At 43.8% G+C, this 19,125-nt stretch overlaps 1 long non-coding RNA gene across 1 annotated transcript in view; it reads right to left on the reverse strand.

Moving 5' to 3' along the window:
* LOC147366865 (uncharacterized) overlaps positions 1-19,125 on the reverse strand; it is a 231,302-nt gene that overhangs the window by 170,125 nt on the left and 42,052 nt on the right. The gene's annotated exons all lie outside the window — the stretch shown is intronic.

Here is a 19,125-nt window from a genome sequence, read left to right on the forward strand (position 1 = left end):
GCTACTGGGAAAAAGACTCTCAGGTTCTAAAAAGCATCAGCAAAGATAAAATCTTGGATACATAGAACAGGACTTCACAAGAGAAGGAAACATTTTTTGCATAAATGCCTTGTCCTCAGGCTAAGTCTGGTATCCTGTTGTGGATACCTGTTGGAGTGCTGTGGATGGAGGCCTGTAAAAAGTTTGCTAGGGCTACTGTTCCAAAGCACCACAAACTGGGTGACTTAAACAACAGAAATTTATTGTCTTTTCCTTTTGGAGGCTAGAAGTCTTAAATCGAGGTGTTGACATACAACTCAACAAGAACAATAAAACAAACAGTCCAGTTGAAAAATGGGGAGAGGATCTAAATAGACATCTCTCCAAAGAAGAAATTCACACTGTCATTAGGCAATGAAAAGATGCTCAAGGTCATTAATCAGGAGAGAAATGCAAATCAAAGCTACAATGAAGTACCACCTAAGACCAGTCAGAATGGCCGTCATTAAAAAGTCTACAGTTAACAAATGCTGGAGCAGTGGGAGAGAAAAGAGAACCCTTCTACACTGTTGGTGGGGATGTACATAAGGGCAGCCATGATGGAAAACAGTACAGAGGTTCCCCAGAAAATTAAAAGTCAAATTACTATATGATCCAGCAATCCCACTCCTGTGCATACATCGAGACAAAACTATAACTCAAAAAGATACATGCACCCCGATGTTCATAGCAGCATTATACACACAGCCAAGACATGGAAACAACCTAAATGTCCATTGACTGATAAATGGATAAAGAAGATGTGGTACATATATACAATGGAATACTACTTGGCCATAAAAAAAGAATGAAATAATGCCATTTGTAGCACCATGGATGTGACTTTATACTAAATTAAGTAAGCCAGAAAGAGAAAGACGAATACCATAAGACATCAGTTATATGTGGAATCTAAAGTATGACATGAATGAACTTAACTACAAAACAGGAACAGACTCAAAAACATAGAGAATAGACTTTTGGCTGCCAAGGGGGCAGGGGGTGAGGGGAATGGATTGGGAATCTGGGGTTCGCAGATGCAGACTATTATACATAGAATGGATAAACACCACAGTCCTACGGTATAGCACAAGGAACTATATTCAATATCCCGGGATAAGCCATAATGGAAAAGAATATAAAAACGTATAAGCATTGTGTAACTGAGTCACTTCACTACACAGCAGAAACTAACCAGCATGGTACTCAAATATACTTTGAAGTTCCTTCTGAGGGCTGTGAGGGAAGGCTCTGTTCGAGGCCTCTCTCTGCAGCTTGTAAGTAACTCTCTTCTCCCTCTGCCTACTTACATCATCTTCCCTCTATGCACGGCTTTGTGCCCTAATTTCCCCTTTTCCTAAGTACACTACTGCTACTGGATTAGGGCCACTTTAATGACCTCATCTCAATCTAACTAATTAGGAGTGCAATGACCCAATTTCCAAATAAGGTCACATTCTGAGTACTGGGAGCTAGGACTTCTACACTGAAATTGGTGGAGGAGGTAGCAGGGGGAAGGGGGACACTCTTCAACCCATAATGAGGCCTCTAGTGTAGGAGGGCAGAAAAACCCCTTGTCTCCATGAGCCAGCTGAAAGCGGGTCATCAGGAAAGCGAGTTCCAGAAGAAAGACCACAGAAGCAAAGCTTCAGGATGGCATTCTCAATTTTATCTATTGTTCTAGAGTCTCGCTCATCTTTTTCAGCTAATATAGACAGGGTAGAAACTAAGAGATGCTAAAAGTTAAAGGAAATCTATTGTAAGTCCTCAAACTCCGCTCCAATGTTTCCTCAATCCCCATGATACCTTTATAAAAGCTGTTCTTAGCAGCTGCACAATGGACAGCCCCTCCCAGTGGTGGTCTTGACCAGGCCAACAGGGCTCTGAAATACAGGACTGTCCCCTCCCCTTGCATAGCATGCAAAGTCCCAGAAGCTGGTCATCAAGCTTCCTGAGCTCTGCGCTATTCCTCATTCTGTTGCCCTGACAACCTCCACCACCTGCCCCAGCCACCACTTCACCCCACTGTTCTGTCTATGCTTCTTGCCTTCAGAGACTCACAGTGCCTCTTCCCTGTCGATCCCATTTCACCAGCTTCTCCTTTCAGCTCTGTTTTCATCTCATGCCCTATGGTTAACTTCTAGGAGTTTATGAATAACAAGGACTTGAGGGCACCCCTTTCTGTGCAGTCTCTCTGCTTGACTGGAATATATTTTGTTTCCTTTCTCTAATGAAATACTGAAGGCACAAACTAAAGTTTAAATGGGTGTGGGGGGAGAAGGGGAGGGGTGGAGTGATTCACAGTGGGTCTGAGAAGACAGATGAGCCGTTCCTAGGAGATGGAGAGTTGGATCACTGGTGTTGCCTAGTGGGGAAAGCATGGGCTTTGTCATACACAGACAAAGAGAGAACTACATCAGTGACTGGAAGCAGGTCATTACATCTGAGTGTGGCTTCAAACATCATCTAAACACTGACAGCTCCCCAGTTTGTATCTCCAGGCCTAATCTTCCTCCCAAATGGGAGGTCAAAATTCCAACTTCCTTCTAGACATTTCTTTTTGGTGTCTGATAGTCATCTCAAACTCAATATGTCTAAAAGCAAACTCTTAATTTTATACCAAAATCTACCCTTTACCCAGTCTTTCCTATCTTGGTAAATGATAAGTCCATTTTTTTAGTATGCACATCAGAAATTTTCAGAGTCATCTTTGACTCCTTTTTCTTTTTATCACATCTCATACTTATATCCATAAAAATTTAAAGAAATTTTTCTAAGGAGGTACAAACTTTTAATATTATGTATAAAATAAGCTTACAAGGATACATTGTACAACACAGGAAATATTGCCAAAATTTTATAATAACTATAAATGGAGTATAACCTTTAAAAACTGTGAATCACTAGATTGTACACCTGTAACTTGCATAATATTATACATCAACTATACCTCAATAAAACTTTTTAATTAAAAAATAAATCTTTCTAGCTTTACTTTGAAATATATCCAGAATCTATATGATTCTCACCATCTTCATTTCTGCCACCCTAGCCTGTGCCATTATTCATTACCTGGGTTATTACAATCACTTCCTAACTAGTCTCTTTACTTCCACCCTCGGTCCTCCAGGTGATTTTTTCAAGACAGTGTTTAGAGCAGTCTCTTAAAAATATACATCAGATCACACTACTTCTCCACTCAAAACCTTCTCTGACAGACTCTCAGCTGCCCCGCAACACCCATTCTCCCTTTCTACCTTTAATAATAGACCCTCCAAAATGTATCTAAAGAACAGGTAAAGACTCTATCGTCCACCTCCATAGCAGCTGGTGTGTCCTTGCAGCTAGGTTGGAGTCCGTGTCCGTGAGCAGATGCAACATGTATAACGTCCAGACTAAGCACTGACAGAGGGGGACACATCACTACTTCTCTCCCCCTGCCTATGGGTGCAGTGACACCCACCCTCACACGGCCACTCTAACAACCCTGGGCTTCCCGCCTCTGGATATCACCTGAGAGAGAACGAGACTTGCATCTCATTCCATTACTATGGCAGCTGAATGTGCACTCTAGCTTCACACCCTCCAGGGCCTTGAGTTTGCATCATTGAGTTGGCCACAAAGTTCATTTGGGTTTTTTTTCTGTAAGATGTTATAGCAAAACCCAAGTGAAATTTCTATGGCCAACCCAATAAAATAAAAGCTAAAACCTTCCAGAGACCCACAGGGCCCTGTGCGATCTTGCCCTTGACAATCTCCACCGTCATTTCTTGTCCCCTTTGCCCTTGTGCTCATGCTGCAGCCGCCAAGAATACCTGTCCTCAGGGCCCGGCTTACACGCCCCCTCACCAGGGAGCCTGGTCAGGGCCCCCAGTGGCAGCTCACACCCTGCTTCACCTTTCCTCACTGCTCTGATGGCTTCTGGACACGTAACTGTTGTCTCTCTCGGCCGTGCCCTGTGAGAATGGGACCTTCTTGAGAGAGGAAAGTTGTGGTCTGGTTTGCTGCTTTTAACTACGTTAAACTCTCCAAAGTATTTATTGGCTGAATAAATGAACAATGTTTCTTGTAAAATGGGGACAGGAATTTCTGTCACACAGGTTCGTGCTGAGAACAAGTGGACCTGATGCCAGTGGCTTCAAGTGGAGTCTGACACCAGGTACATCCTCAGGAGACATTAGATACCCAACTGAAAGACTGGCTTTGGTGCACAGATGGGCGTGTTCTCACAGGATGTTTTTCTATTCAAACCTTAGAGTTTTATTTTTCATCAGAGACATCCCTGTCAATTAACATTTTCTGTGTTATAAAATCTCTCTGTTCATTTGTTACTACCCCCCAATTTCTCTCACATCTGCCCCTGTGCCCTGGCAATATCCATTTGTTGGCTCTGTCATTGATTCAGACATCTCTGAAAATTGTCAATGCTGTTTCTCATCATCGCTGAGATCATATCCAAGCCTGGAACTTTCAGAAATAAGAGACATCCCTGAGATGGTGACCTCAGGAGACGCTCCCTGCTCTGGTCATTTCTTTCAAGCTGGCGAAGGGAAAGCATATCGTATCTTGTATTTCTCCAATTTGAACAGAGCTATGCTGATTTAGCACAAATTTCCCATAAAAAGCTGACCCTCAGGGAGCAGAGACTGAACTTGGAAAGTTTTATCCCCAAAGCAGAATTTGTCATAAAGTTACGAGTGGCTGAAATGTGAGGGGCTGGGGCTGTTGGAGTGGGGTTGAATGGCAGTGGTTTTACGGCTCCTGTGATTACATTTCCTCCCCTTGAATGCTCAACTATTCCCCCACGTGCCACACTTCCCCGTGAGCCTCAGCCAGAAATGCCATTACCCCGCTCACCCGCTGAAAAAGAAGATTAGGAGTGTTACCAACAAAGCTACTTCCCATGGTAAAAAGAGACTCTTGATTCAAGATTTCCCTCCACGGTCACTGATAGCCACAATTCATTTCTTCCCCACTAGCCAAATGCTGTCTCCTGATGCACACATGTGTGTCCCACTGAAGTCGGAGAGGCTCCAAACACTTTTGAAGTCTCTCCTTGGTGGCAAGATGCGGAGTTGTAAGGACAATCTCCAGAGTAGGGTGTGTGTGTGTGTGTGTGTGTGGGTGGGTGGGTGGGTGTGTGGGTGTGTGTGTGTGTGTGTAGCAGCCTTCATGGGTGGAAGATTCTTACCATTTTTGAATCTTTATAGTTTAAAATCAGCCAACCTACTTGTGCTGGGAATCCTTTAACATCTATGCTCCAGTGTAACAGCAAAGATGAGGGAAAAGTTCTTTTGACAGCAACCACCAAATTTACAAAACTGTGAGATCTGAGGGTCAGAAGAGGTGACAGCAACATACACAGGTTTTGAGGCCACAGATGTGGGTTCAAATCCCAGTCCCATCGCCTTCTACCTCTATGCTCGTGGGCAGGGTCCTTACTTTTTCTAAGCTCTTTTGTGTCTTTTTGCCTTTGGTCTATAAAATGGAGATTAAGGTATGTAAATGCCTTGCATCTAATAAGCGCTAAAATGGAGGCCATTATCATTCCATCACAGGAGCTAGAAGATGTTATGAACATGGTTCCCTCCAACGCCAGCCATTTCAACCACACACACACACACACACACACATACCCCCGACTGACCAAGCCTCCCAGGTGTGCTACATTCCCGTATGAGCTTCTTTCTGGCCTCCAATTCCTTCCCATTCACAAAGATAGGAACTCTTTCCTCTACCTCAGTGGAGACATCTCTGGAGGGCCCCAGGCCTGTAACTTCTGTGGCTCAGCCTCCAGCAACTCCCAATGCCCGCTCCCACTTGGAAGTGCAACTGGATTCTACTCTTGCTTCCACTCTTGCTAGCCACTGTAAACTCTGTCCATTCTGGCTTAATGTGACACATAACAATATACATGATGGTCTTCAATCTTCACAAAAGTGTAAAACTCAAGTAACATAGGACATAACAGATACCCTCTTAATATTCCATCCTAATGCATAACAGTCTTTGTTAAAATCATCTGTTCAATGATTCCTTTCACATCTTCTTCCTCCACTAGACAGTAAGCACCCTGAGGCCTATTTTGCTCCACATAGCACACTGTCACAGCAATTACAACAAAGCAGCCTTCAGTAGTTATTTGCTGAATAAATGCAGGAATAAGAATCTTAAAATACTTTGAAAACTGTAAAGCACATGCTAATGTCAGATACTATTATTATTATTAGACATCATGCAAATACCAAGTGATTGGTTATGGGGCTGCCCTGCTCAAACAATTTATATATGTATTTAAAAAGCTTTCCTTTCCACTGTACAGTTTTTAGGCACATCATTTCTACATAAATGAGTATGATGTTTTCAGACATTTCCAAAAAATTCAGCAAAGAGCCCTGATTCAAAAGTATAAAGTCCTGCATTTTAGTGTAGTATCTTCAGAAAAATAGATTCTCTTTTTGATTAGGCAGGTATATGTGGGCTACTGATATTTCATTTTATTTACACACATCAATTTATTCATACACTGAAAAAAGTGTTAGTCGCTCAGTAGTGTCCGACTCTGAGACCGCATGGATTATAGCCCACCAGGCTCCTCTGTCCATGGGGTTTTCCAGGCAAGAATACTGGAGTGCATAACCATTTCCTACTCCAGAGGATCTTCCCAACCCAGGGATCGAACCTGGGTCTCCCACATTGTGGGTAGGCTCCTTACCATCTGAGCCACCAGGGAAGCCTCATACACTGAAGAACTATTTATTAAATTTCTGTTTGGTGCTAGGCACTGTATCAATTACTGAGGAGACAATGATAATTATGGCCGATGGCCCTTGTATTCAACTCTTTGTCTAGTGTGGGAGCCCAATCTGTGAACGCAGTTACGGCAATGTGGTATGAACTGCACTGGAGAGGTGCAAGGAGTAGCGGGAGCACAGAGGGGAAGGGTGCTGGTTTTGGAATGGGTGAAGGGTCGTAAGGAGCCTTTCAGAGGACACGCTGGATCCCAGTCTTGAAGGATGATATGGGTTTCCCAGGTAAACCAGGTGAAAGAGGTATATTACAGGAAGTGAGAAAAGCATATTTTTTGATGAATAAAAAAGAACAAATAAATGAAGGGACAGCTGAAGTCACACAGGAAATAGCCTAAGTGACCTGCCACCTTGTATTTCAACCATGTGGCTATTTATGGATGGAGGTGGGTGCAATGAGGTGCTTTTAGCTCCTTATGCTGCCCAAGTAGCCAAAAAGGGCACCCAGTGACCATGAAAATAGGAGGGATATCAAGGAAGACCTTTTAGGCAGGTACTAGCCACTTGCCCACTTCCAGGAGGAGGAAAAGCAATAATCTTCAACACAGTTTCAACCAATCTGAAGATGTCAAAACACTACAGAAGACTTAATCTTCAATTGTCACATAGATGTTTCAAAGAATGCATAGAGGGATGGCCACTTTCTTCCTCTCCAGGATTCACAAATAACACTTGGGTTCAAAGCAGGGGACATTGTAAAAGACAACATTATTCTTCCAGAAAGCCAAACCAAGTGCTTTTGAAAACCTCTAACTCCATTCTGAATGTAATCTATGCATTGAAAATCATTTTCTGAGCTGGGACAATGACACAAACATCCACACAACACAAGCTGCTGCAGATACAGTTGGGCTGCCTGGTCTCGTTGAGCTGAAAAGTGCTATTTCACGGTGTTTTCATTTAAAAATTCTTCTTTTTATTTTTTAAAGAATTCTTGTTATAAATAAAAAAATTATTATTATTCAAGTGCATGCTGAAACTGAATCATACCATTCTTACATAATTTTTCATTGGATTGTTGCAACCCATAAAGAAATCCAATTAAATTTCCCTTGCAGGCACAGGCCTTCATTCAGGGGGCCTTGAAAAAGCTGGTTTGTTGTATTGTATGGCAGGTCGATGAATCAAGAAGCAGAGAGGGCCTGTCCCGTTTCTTGTCTTGTGTGACATGATGTGAAGAGAGTCTGCCAGCAGTGTTTCAAAGAGCTGCATTATCAGACAACATAAAGGCCCTCCGTCCAGCCTTTCTGCTCTGTACTGAGAAATATGCACACACTGCATCTGATGAGCAGTTTTGAACACTGTATGGTTAACATACCGCTTTTTGGATCTCGGGAGCATCCCCATTCTTATCCCAGACATCAGACCAAGGTTAAGCAGGGAGTGAGCCAGAGATAAGATAAGGTTTTTGAAGATACTTTAAAGGAATGTCCTGGAAACCAGACTATACAAACATGTGTTTTCATTACCTGTAAAGAAGGCAGAAGCCAATGTGTCACCAAATTATATTATTTTATGTTAATCTGTTTCTCAGTTGCTATCTGGATTGTTTACATGTTTTCTCTTATTCATTTATATATCTTGTGCAGCCTCAATTATTTCCAGACACACAGGATTTTTGTTTCTAAATGTACATTCTGCCTGAGCGGATGCAGAGACAGAGGCTCTTTCCCCACCCGCTCCTTATCTTCCCTCTAGTATAGAAAAAATCTCTTCTAAACTTCTACCATGGAACTGAAACTTCCTTTACGATATCACCCATGTTGAAGAATTCAGTCTTCTTGCCACCTGTCACACTAGATGTGGAAAACTGAGGTCAGAGTCAAAACAAAGAGATAAACACTGCAGGACATGAGAGAGAAAGATGCTACTCTTCATATACCTTAGCCAACTACTACCTGGAAATGATTTTTCATTCTTTTCGCATATTGGCTTTTTACTTTTGCTTTGGTTTTGTGTTAGTTTTCATGGTCTTTCAAAAAAGTAGCAATTGCCTAATTCTTTGGAGCATCATTTATCAGTGAACACGAGAAGCTTAGTTCAGGAAGCTGGGGTTTACAGGACACAGATGGACATTCAACGCCATTCTTTCATATTCTCGCTCTCTCTGCAGACACATCTCACAATCAAATTTTCAAAATAACTCACTTATGCTTTTTCCTCATGCAAGGAATACATTTGTCTTGCTTTAACACAATGATTTAACTAGTGACAAGACACATAGGCAGATATAATTGTTTTCTGTAATAAGAACCTCAGGAGCAAAGCAGGCATGAGTGTTGGTCTGTACTCAATAATTGGAAAGGCACACCAGGCTTTTCCAGATATGGTGTCTGCAAATTTATTTACGTGTCAGAAATGTTTCTTGAAATATTTCTTTAAAGTTGGAGTTCTGAAGTGAGTGCTTGTGATGAGCACCCTTCTTCCCAGAAGGGTCTGGTCAGAGGAGGAGCCCGGGGGCTGCCGTAGCACAGGGCGGGTGCAGCGCACTCTCTCTTTTGTTTCTGGTTTCTGAATGTCTTACCGCAGAAAATGTCTTCTCTATTTTTAAGTGCAGTTCTTTAGGCCAGAAGCCATCTATGTGAAAAGTAGTTGGGACAGTCCCTCACAGGCAAATCTCACAAAACCCAGGTATGGTGTCTGTCTGTCTGTGCAGGCCTGTGTGGCTTCCCTTCAGAGGAACCCTAAATTGTTCTTCAGATCACCAACAAACCCTTCTCACCCATCAAGTCCTAATTGGACCCAGATTCTCTCCCACACATTGACCCGGGGTCCCCCAGAAACCAATCCTGATGAACTATCAGATTTGCCCGGTCCTCAAGTGTCACAACCGCAAATCAGCTATTGCTGAATTTGGCCCATGCTCTGGGTTTTCATGAAACATGAGCTCCGGGAAAAGCTCTTAACTTCAAATTCAGTTACAAACATTCCCTCCAAGATGCCTGGAGCTGTGTTCTTCTCACCAGCTACCCCCAACACACGTGCACACCAACAGCACAAATGTATCACATATACACACCAACACATACAGCACAAGCACATCACATGTACCCACATCACATTTACATACATAGCACAAGTACAGCATACATACATGCCCAGCACACACATACACACCCAGCACAAACACATCCCAACACACCCCACAGCATACAGACACCCCACAGCACAAGCACATCACATGTACACACACCACACACATTTATATACCTAGCACAAACACAGCATATGTATGTACATAAACACACAGCACACACATACACACACACACACACACACATAGCACAAACACATCCCAACACCCCCCAGCATACAGGTACCCCACAGCACAAGCACATCATATGTACATACATGTTTACATACATAGCACAAACACAGCATACATGTGTACATGCACACACACAGCACAAACACATCACACACACAGATTCCACAAATCCATCACACATACACACACAGACACCTCAAAGTACAAACACATCACACGTACACACACCACAGCACAAGGATGTGACATGTACACATAGAGTACATTTCCATGCATAGCATGAATACAGCACACATATGTACATCACACACACACACCTTAGCACAAACGTATCACACATACACACACATATCACTCTCAAATACCCACACCAGCTCCAGAGTTAAACAATGTCACTAAAAAGGATAACTTCAAAAGGAATTGGGTTTCAATGAAACTATCTTATCCTTGAGAAGAACCATAACCAACTATTAACTAAATTATTTCCCTCAGAAAAACAAGTCACATTCTGAGAGCTTATTAGAAGTTTAAGAATTAGATAAAGGTTCAAATGCTGTTGCTCTTTGTAATGTGAGGTTTTCATTTTCATCAAATAGCATTTATAAAATGTCCACCAACTGGTAGGGGAAATGGAGCAGAACAGAGACTAAAAAAAATGGCTCCTCTCTTTTCTGCACACAGAGTGGGATCTGAAAGAAATGCGGAGCTCTGGGGACCGTGGCCAAATGACTCATGAGCTGGAAGATTAACTCCATGTCTAATCAAGTCACTCATTTGTTCCAAGGAATCTATTTGCACCTCATTTTGCCATTTGTAAACCAGACCTCCTCATGACTGTGCAAGAAAATTAAATTACCCCAAGTACCTGGAGCCACAGGGGCTAGGGAGCGAGATTAGGTAAAGACAACGTCTGACAGGACTCAGCCTACTGAAAACCTGGGATGCTGGCAAGTCACATACACTGAGGGGCAGGCATTAGGCAAACACGAAAATTAAGGAATTTTTATTATGTGAAAGCTGAGGGACCCAGAAAGATGAAAAGACAAAAGGATGCGTGTGCACTGGGTGTGGAGATAAGTCGCCAACATCCCTCCAATGGGCAGAATGGTCCCTGGGAAGGAGATGGGATTTCAGAAAAGCTTTGACGAATAAAAGGAGAAGGAAGGCACACTGTAAGAAATAAAAAGGCATTTCCAGCACAATACTAGAAAGATACAGTGGTGACACCATTTTCTTAGAAGGAAAAGAAGGGGAAAGATAGGACTATGGAGTTCTTAAGGACTTTGAAGTCAATAAGCAGGGCAAAGACTAATAGAGTTTTGCCAAGAGAATGCACTGGTCATAGCAAACACCCTCTTCCAACAACACAAGAGAAGACTCTACACATGGCCATCACCAGATGGTCAACACCGAAATCAGACTGATTATATTCTTTGCAGCCAAAGATGGAGAAGCTCTATACAGTCAGCAAAAACAAGACCAGGAGCTGACTGTGGCTCAGATCATGAACTCCTTATTGTCAAATTCAGACTTAAATTGAAGAAAGTAGGGAAAACCACTAGACCATTCAGGTATGACCTAAATCAAATCCTTTATGATTACACAGCGGAAGTGAGAAATAGATTTAAGGGATTAGATTTGATAGACAGAGTGCCTGATGAACTATGGACTGAGATTCCCGACACTGTACAGGAGACAGGGATCAAGATCATCCCCATGGAAAAGAAATGCAAAAAAGCCAAATGGCTGTCTGAGGAGGCCTTACAAATAGCTGTGAAAAGAAGAGAAGCAAAAAGCAAAGGAGAAAAGGAAAGATATAAGCATCTGAATGCAGAGTTCCAAAGAATGTCAAGAAGAGATGAGAAAGCCTTCTTCAGTGATCAATGCAAAGAAATAGAGGAAAACAACAGAATGGGAAAAACTAGAGATCTCTTCAAGAAAATTAGAGATACCAAGGGAACATCTCATGCAAAGATGGGCTTGATAAAGGACAGACATGGTATGGACCTAACAGAAGCAGAAGATGTTAAGAAGAGGTGGCAAGAATACACAGAAGAACTGTAAAAAAAAATCTTCATGACCAAGGTAATCACAATGGTGTGATCATTAACCTAGAGCCAGACATCCTGGAATGTGAAGTCAAGTGGGCCTTAGAAAGCATCACTATGAACAAAGCTAGTGGAGGTGATGGCATTCCAGTTGAGCTATTTCAAATCCTGGAAGATGATGCTGTGAAAGTGCAGCACTCAATATGCCAGCAAATTTGGAAAACTCAGTGGTGGCCACAGGACTGGAAAAGGTCAGTTTTCATTCCAATCCCAAAGAAAGGCAATGACAAAGAATGCTCAAACTACTGCACAATTGCACTCATCTCACACGCTAGTAAAGTAATGCTCAAAATTCTCCAAGCCAGGCTTCAGCAATACGTGAACTGTCAAGTTCCAGATGTTCAAGCTGGTTTTAGAAAAGACAGAGGAACCAGAGATCAAATTGCCAACATCTGCTGCATCATCGAAAAAGCAAGAGAGTTCCAGAAAAACATCTATTTCTGCTTTATTGACTATGCCAAAGCCTTTGACTGTGTGGATCACAATAAACTGTGGAAAATTCTGAAAGAGATGGGAATACCAGACCACCTGACCTGCCTCTTGAGAAACCTATATGCAGGTCAGGAAGCAACAGTTAGAACTGGACATGGAACTACAGACTGGTTCCAAATAGGAAAAGGAGTTCGTCAAGGCTGTATATTGTCACACTGCTTATTTAACTTATATGCAGAGTACATCATGAGAAACGCTGAGCTGGAAGAAACACAAGCTGGAATCAAGATTGCTGGGAGAAATATCAATAACCTCAGATATGCAGATGACACCACTCTTATGGCAGAAAGTGAAGAGGAACTAAAAAGCCTCTTGATGAAAGTGAAAGTGGAGAGTGAAAAAGTTGGCTTAAAGTTCAACATTCAAAAAACTAAGATCATGGCATCTGGTCCTATCACTTCATGGGAAATAGATGGGGAAACAGTGTCAGACTTTATTTTTTTGGGCTCCAAAATCACTGCAGATGGTGACTGCAGCCATGAAATTAAAAGACGCTTACTCCTTGGAAGAAAAGTTATGACCAACCTAGATAGCATATTGAAAAGCAGAGATATTACTTTGCCAACAAAGGTCCATCTAGTCAAAGCTATGGCTTTTCCAGTGGTCCTGTACGGATGTGAGAGTTGGACTGTGAAGAAAGCTGAGGGCTGAAGAATTGATGCTTTTGAACTGTGGTGTTGGAGAAGACTCTTGAGAGTCCCTTGGACTGCAAGGAGATCCAATCAGTCCATTCTGAAGGAGATCAGCCCTGGGATTTCTTTGGAAGGAATGATGCTAAAGCTGAAACTCCAGTTACTTTGGCCACCTCATGCGAAGAGTTGACTCACTGGAAAAGACTCTGATGCTGGGAGGGATTGGGGGCAGGAGGGGAAGGGGACGACGGGGGATGAGATGACTGGATGGCATCACTGTCTTGATGGATGTGAGTCTGAGTGAACTCCGGGAGTTGGTGATGGACAGGGAGGCCTGGCGTGCTGCGATTCACGGGGTTGCAAAGAGTCGGACATGACTGAGCGACTGAACTGAACTGAACTGAATAGGAGACTTGGTCCCTCTCTAGGTCTAAAGGAAGAAGAATTTAAGGGTATGGTTTAGGGATGAAGTTGTGTTGAAAAGAACATGTTTCTAAGGTCTGTAAGAAGTTTGAAAGACAAAATCCTAAGAAAATAGAAAAACATCTATGGGTAACTGGCACTGAAGCAAAACATCAAATGAAGGGTGGAGTGACGGGCTCAACCTCGTTCAGCCATTTCTAGGAAATTTTCACAAAGAACAAAAAAATGCCTTAGGAACACACACACAGACACAGACACAAACACAGATACAACTCAGGAGGAAAATTCTGAAGTCCTGATTGTAGCAAACACCTGGGGACTTCATTTCCTTTGCTGCGGGAAACGTAGGATGACTTGAGAAACCCAGGACTTCCCTGGGATAGTGACATGCTGGATTAAAGGGTCTAGTCTGAAGAGGATTTCCGAGGCAGCTTAGAGTTCCCAGCCATTCTCCTTCACCCAAAACCAGATAACCTTCAGTTAAGAAGAAGCAGACATTTTGAGAGACTCACTGGGATTCACCTCCACACCAGGCTTTGCCGGGTAGCCTACGACCAGAAGACTTGATCTAGGCTAGGGAGTGGAGCAAAGGGCACCGTTAGAAGATGCCACAAGCCATTCAAAAAAACAATTCCAAGCCAGGCTGTTTTTCCAAATGAGCCCAATACCACCCGAGAGACAGTGGGGCCTGCCAGGCAGTGACCAAACATTATAAGCAAAATTAGCCAATTAATGGACTCTCTGGTCTCGTGGCTGGACTGCTGTGCTTGCTGCAGCTGAGCAGCCTGGCCTTGGATCTGCAAGGCCGCCCCCTGCCGTCCCTGGGCAGGCGCTCCACCAGGTGAGCGACAGAAGGGTGGTGGGAAGCAGGGCAGCCAGATGGCCGAGCTGTGAGGAGCTGTGCTAAGCTTTTTCTCTGCTGCAACTTACTCTTCGCACAGGCACTCTATAACCTTCCGGAAGTGATTCCTGATCTGTATGAAAGGTGCCAAGGGTTACCTGAATGAGTGATTGTAACATGATGTCTCTTTTTTTCCCCCACATAGAAACTAGTTTTTGAGAGATTTTTCCAACGATGAACTGAAACCTCGACTAATGCTTTGGGTTGCTATGGCAACTTTTGTTGTTGTTGTTAAGAACTGAAAGTGTTTGAAGGATTTTCTTTTATTCATCTTTATAACACAACTGACCAACGACCATCAGGAAAATGAACGCTGTCCCCATCTCCCAGATGGAGAGAACCTGGTGAAGAAATGCTAAGTAACTAGTCTCTACAAGTCCAGAGAGCTAATAATGAACTCCTGATTTCAATTATAAGCTGAACACTGTATTCCAACTGTGCACTTTGGGCTCTGTTAAAGAACGCTTTTGAGAGAAAAGAGGCAAAAACACTTCACCTAAATGAAGACAAGTAGAGCTGTTTATTTTATATGCCACAGAGAGAATAAAAACCCCGCCTTTAGTGACATCTGTAATGTGACTGATGTAGGAGCCTGAATCAATGCCACTCCCAAATAAGAAGTCATTATCATATCATTTGTGATATTAATCAAAATAGCCCAATTAAAGGCAAGAAGTATGTATCATGTGCTGACTTTTTGCCAGATATTGGACTAGGCTTCTTAGAGATTGTATTTTATCTTTAAAGGGAGGTATTATTCCCATATTTTATACATGGGGAAGTTGAGAAAGTAAAGGCTTATGAAGGTATAGGTGAAAGAATACCCTACTTCACGTCCCATTTTCCACCTTCCACCCAGAGCTTGAGAGGAAAAGACCTGGTCCAAGAACCTAGTTTGGCCATGACTGCTATGCATAGAAGGCTCTGTGAAGAGAAAGGAATTTAGAGAAGTTTGTGAGTGTAGCTCATGGCAGAGTAAAAAGCCACAGAGGGAAGAAAAGCTGCAGAGACTGGGAAGAGGTGACACCATCCCTCATTCCTCTCCCTCCACATGTGTGCTGTGCTAAGTCGCTTCAGTCGTGTCCAACTCTTTTCAACCCCAAGGACTGCAGCCTGCCAGGCTCCTCTGTCCACTGGATTCTTCAGGTAAGAATACTGGACTGGGTTGCCAAGTCCTCCTCCAGGGGATCTTCCCAACCCAGGGATCGAACACGCATCTCTTACATCTCCTGCATTGGCAGGTGGGTTCTTTACCACTAGTGCCACCTGGCAACTCCCTCTCAGCCCACCATCACCTCCAAAAACAACACCATCACTCTTTGCAAATACATCTGAGGGAGACAGCCCCCGAGGAGGGGGGACAATGGACCCAGTTTTCCTAGGTGCAGCAACCATGCTTCATTTTCTCCACGGGGCTCTGTAGAGACCCCTCAGTCAGGGGGGGAAGGCATGATTCCCACCTTTGGAGACTGTGGAGCATACAGGAGCTCCAGGATTCCTAGGGACGTGCAGGGCATGCCTGATGGCAACCATACCACAATCCAGAAAGGGCAGGTTCCATCCGCTACGTAAATACAGAAGATACACATGTCACTCAGTTCAGGGAACGAGCCACTCAGCTCTAAGTCTGAACTTTGCTGAAGCTTCTTAAAGCCAGACAAACAAGGAGCCAGAAGCATCTCATCCAAGTCTTGCACACTGTTTCCTGTGAAAGAGTCCTTCCCTTAAACACAGGCCTCTCTCCTGACTAAATATGTCATTTCAGCTGTGCTCATTCTGCTTGTTACCACGACGGTGCTAATTCGAGCATGGCTCACTTCAAAGTTGACACCGATCCTCCTCATAAGCAATTGTTTTGCAGCCGGACCCATCAGTAGCTCCCGTCAGCCCCTTTCAAGCATGGCGCCAGCTTTTCAAAATGCTGACAAGAGTTCCCCTCTGTTGCCTAGGACAAGCCATGGTTGTCCTTTTCAGAGCATGTAATTGTCTCCTGCGGAGAGCAGACCCCCCTACCCCATAGGCCCAGCCACCTGTCTTTCCCATCGCAGCAACCGGGTGCTCAGACTTCAGCAAATGCTGGGGAAAGTTGAAACAGTTTTAGAGGCTGAAGCCAGAATACGGCTATGAACCAGCAAACAAGACTAATTAGTGAAATCTACTGGAATCTTTACACTGCAGCCCTGGAATACATGACCACTGGACTAGAAGGGTTTCCTTTTCTGTTTCTAGGGAGGACCAACCTGTGCCATTCCACCAGCGACTTGATTCCTTTTTAAGGCAATGGTTTTCTAACTTTAATTTGTATCAAGGGAACATGTCAAAAACACAACTTTCTGAGCTCCATCCCCATGAGTCATGATTCAGTGAATTTGAGGAGAAGCCCAGGGAACCTCGTCTTTGACGACCTCCCCCATGATTCAGATGCAGGTGGCCTTGAACTACACACTGCAAAAAAATGCTGCTGTGGAGTCTTAGGCAAACAAAAGTCTTCTCCCTCCCTTGGAACTCATCTGGGAATTTCAAGAGCTTTAGAAAATTCTTCCTTGTGTCTATTCTCCTGGGTTTTAGGACTTAGAATGACAGTCCTTGAAAATATAGGCATTTTCTAAGTCAGGGGGAAATAAGAGCCGGATGTCAGCCCCTGCCTCCCTTCCCCAGCTCCCTCCCATGTACGTCTTCTGACAGGCTCCTCCTGCAAGGCCTGGAGGACCTACAACCACTCAGGATTGTAGGAAAGAATATCCCCTGACCTCAGTCTCCTACTGGGAGAGGATGGATATGAAAGTGAGTTAGTCACCATCCAGACCCAATCTCCAGGGACAGCCCTGGGCTGGGCATGGCCACTGAGCTGCCACCACCTCGGGCACCCCACCTCCACTTTGCGGACTTGGTCTCATATCTTAGGTTTCTGCTGTGGCCCCTCCATTTCTTGTTCTCCATATTGTCTTCCTCATTCTCCCAAACTCCTCTGGATTTCCATCCCTGACTAGGACAACCCTCTTCTCTTTATTCCTGAGCACCCCGCAGGACCTAGAAGAGGTTGCACAAGTCATCAATGCTATTCACCAAGTGTTTCCAGTTCTCAGCCCTCAACCTACCCAGTCAGCAGGATTATACTTTCTCTTGTGCAGGTGCTGTGAAAACTAAAACTAGCCCTGGCCGGTGACTTATAAGCAGAATGTCTGTGGGTCACCTCTATAGTGGAGCATTTCATTATGAGCACAAGACTGCCAGAGCCCTCTGTTCTCTCAAGTAGGGAGACTGGCAACTGGGCCCTTGAATGACCACAGCCAGCTAAGCCTGTTGCCGATGTGTAATACATACATAGTGTGAGCCAGGAGGGCTTCCCTGGTGGCTCAGATGGCAAAGAATCTGCCTGCAATGTGGGAGACCTGGGCTCAGTCCCTGGGTTGCAAAGATCTCCTGGAGAAGCGAAAGGCAACCCAGTCCACTATACTTGTCTGGAGAATCCCATGGACAGAGGAGTCTGGTGGGCTACAGTCCATGAGATCTCAAAGAATCAGACAAGACTGAGTGACGAACACTACTACGATAAGCAAGGAACAAGCCTTCCTGGTTTTAAGTCACTGGGCATGGGTATTATTTGTTCCTACAACATACTTTCAGTTTGTCCAGGCTGTGCGAGGTCTGTGAGGGCTGTCAGCTTTTGCTAATCCCTTTCCTGGGCACTTGAAGTCCTTTCCGTTTATCCCCAATTATCAGCTGAGGTGTTTCCATGAATCAACAGATGGGCAGATTGACCAGAATAAGAGTGCAGGTCTGCTTGCCACTTGGGTCATGATGCTATCCGGTGCTCACTAACTCTGTTGACTGACTCAGCATCACCTGTACTTCTATACCCTTGGGATATTGCTGAATCTTCAAGCAGGTACCTTTTCTCCTTTTTAGCACAGCATGCTGGTAAGATGACTCTCCTTTCTTTCCTCCAGTCTAGCCCCACTGCTGATCAAAGCTTTCTTGTAGCCTGTTTTCATAATGACAAGGAAAGGAGCTAACATCATGATTCCTAAAGATATCTTCATCGCTAAAAGTCTTTGCCTGGAGTTGGGAAATTATTACAAGTAGATCCAAACTCGGGGCCTCTATTTTTCATAACAATGATAATATGACTGCTGGATATAATTCACTTCCAGCAGTTGCCGTGTCTATCTTTTGTTCCGATTCCTAAGGACAGTTGGCAAGTGAACTTCCTTTGCTGCAGGCTTTGGTGGTTCACGTGACTCTCTGGCTTTGCAATGATGACAAATGAAATTACTGCAGGTCCTGGAGCCTCAGTCCCTGGAAACCATCAACAGGATGACAGCTCCTTCTATTTGGCTTGTAACAAGCTCTTCCAGGCAACTAATCACCAGACAGGGTCTTCCATCCAGAATGCAGAGTTTCTTAATCTCATTTTGAAGAATTAATTGTGTGATCTCAGCACTGGGATTATTCCTCATAAAGAATTCCAAAA

This window comes from Bos grunniens, chromosome 8, assembly GCF_055505025.1.
Source record: "Bos grunniens cultivar Pamir isolate PY7600 chromosome 8, Bosgru_T2T1.0, whole genome shotgun sequence".
Classification (NCBI taxonomy): domain Eukaryota; kingdom Metazoa; phylum Chordata; class Mammalia; order Artiodactyla; family Bovidae; genus Bos; species Bos grunniens.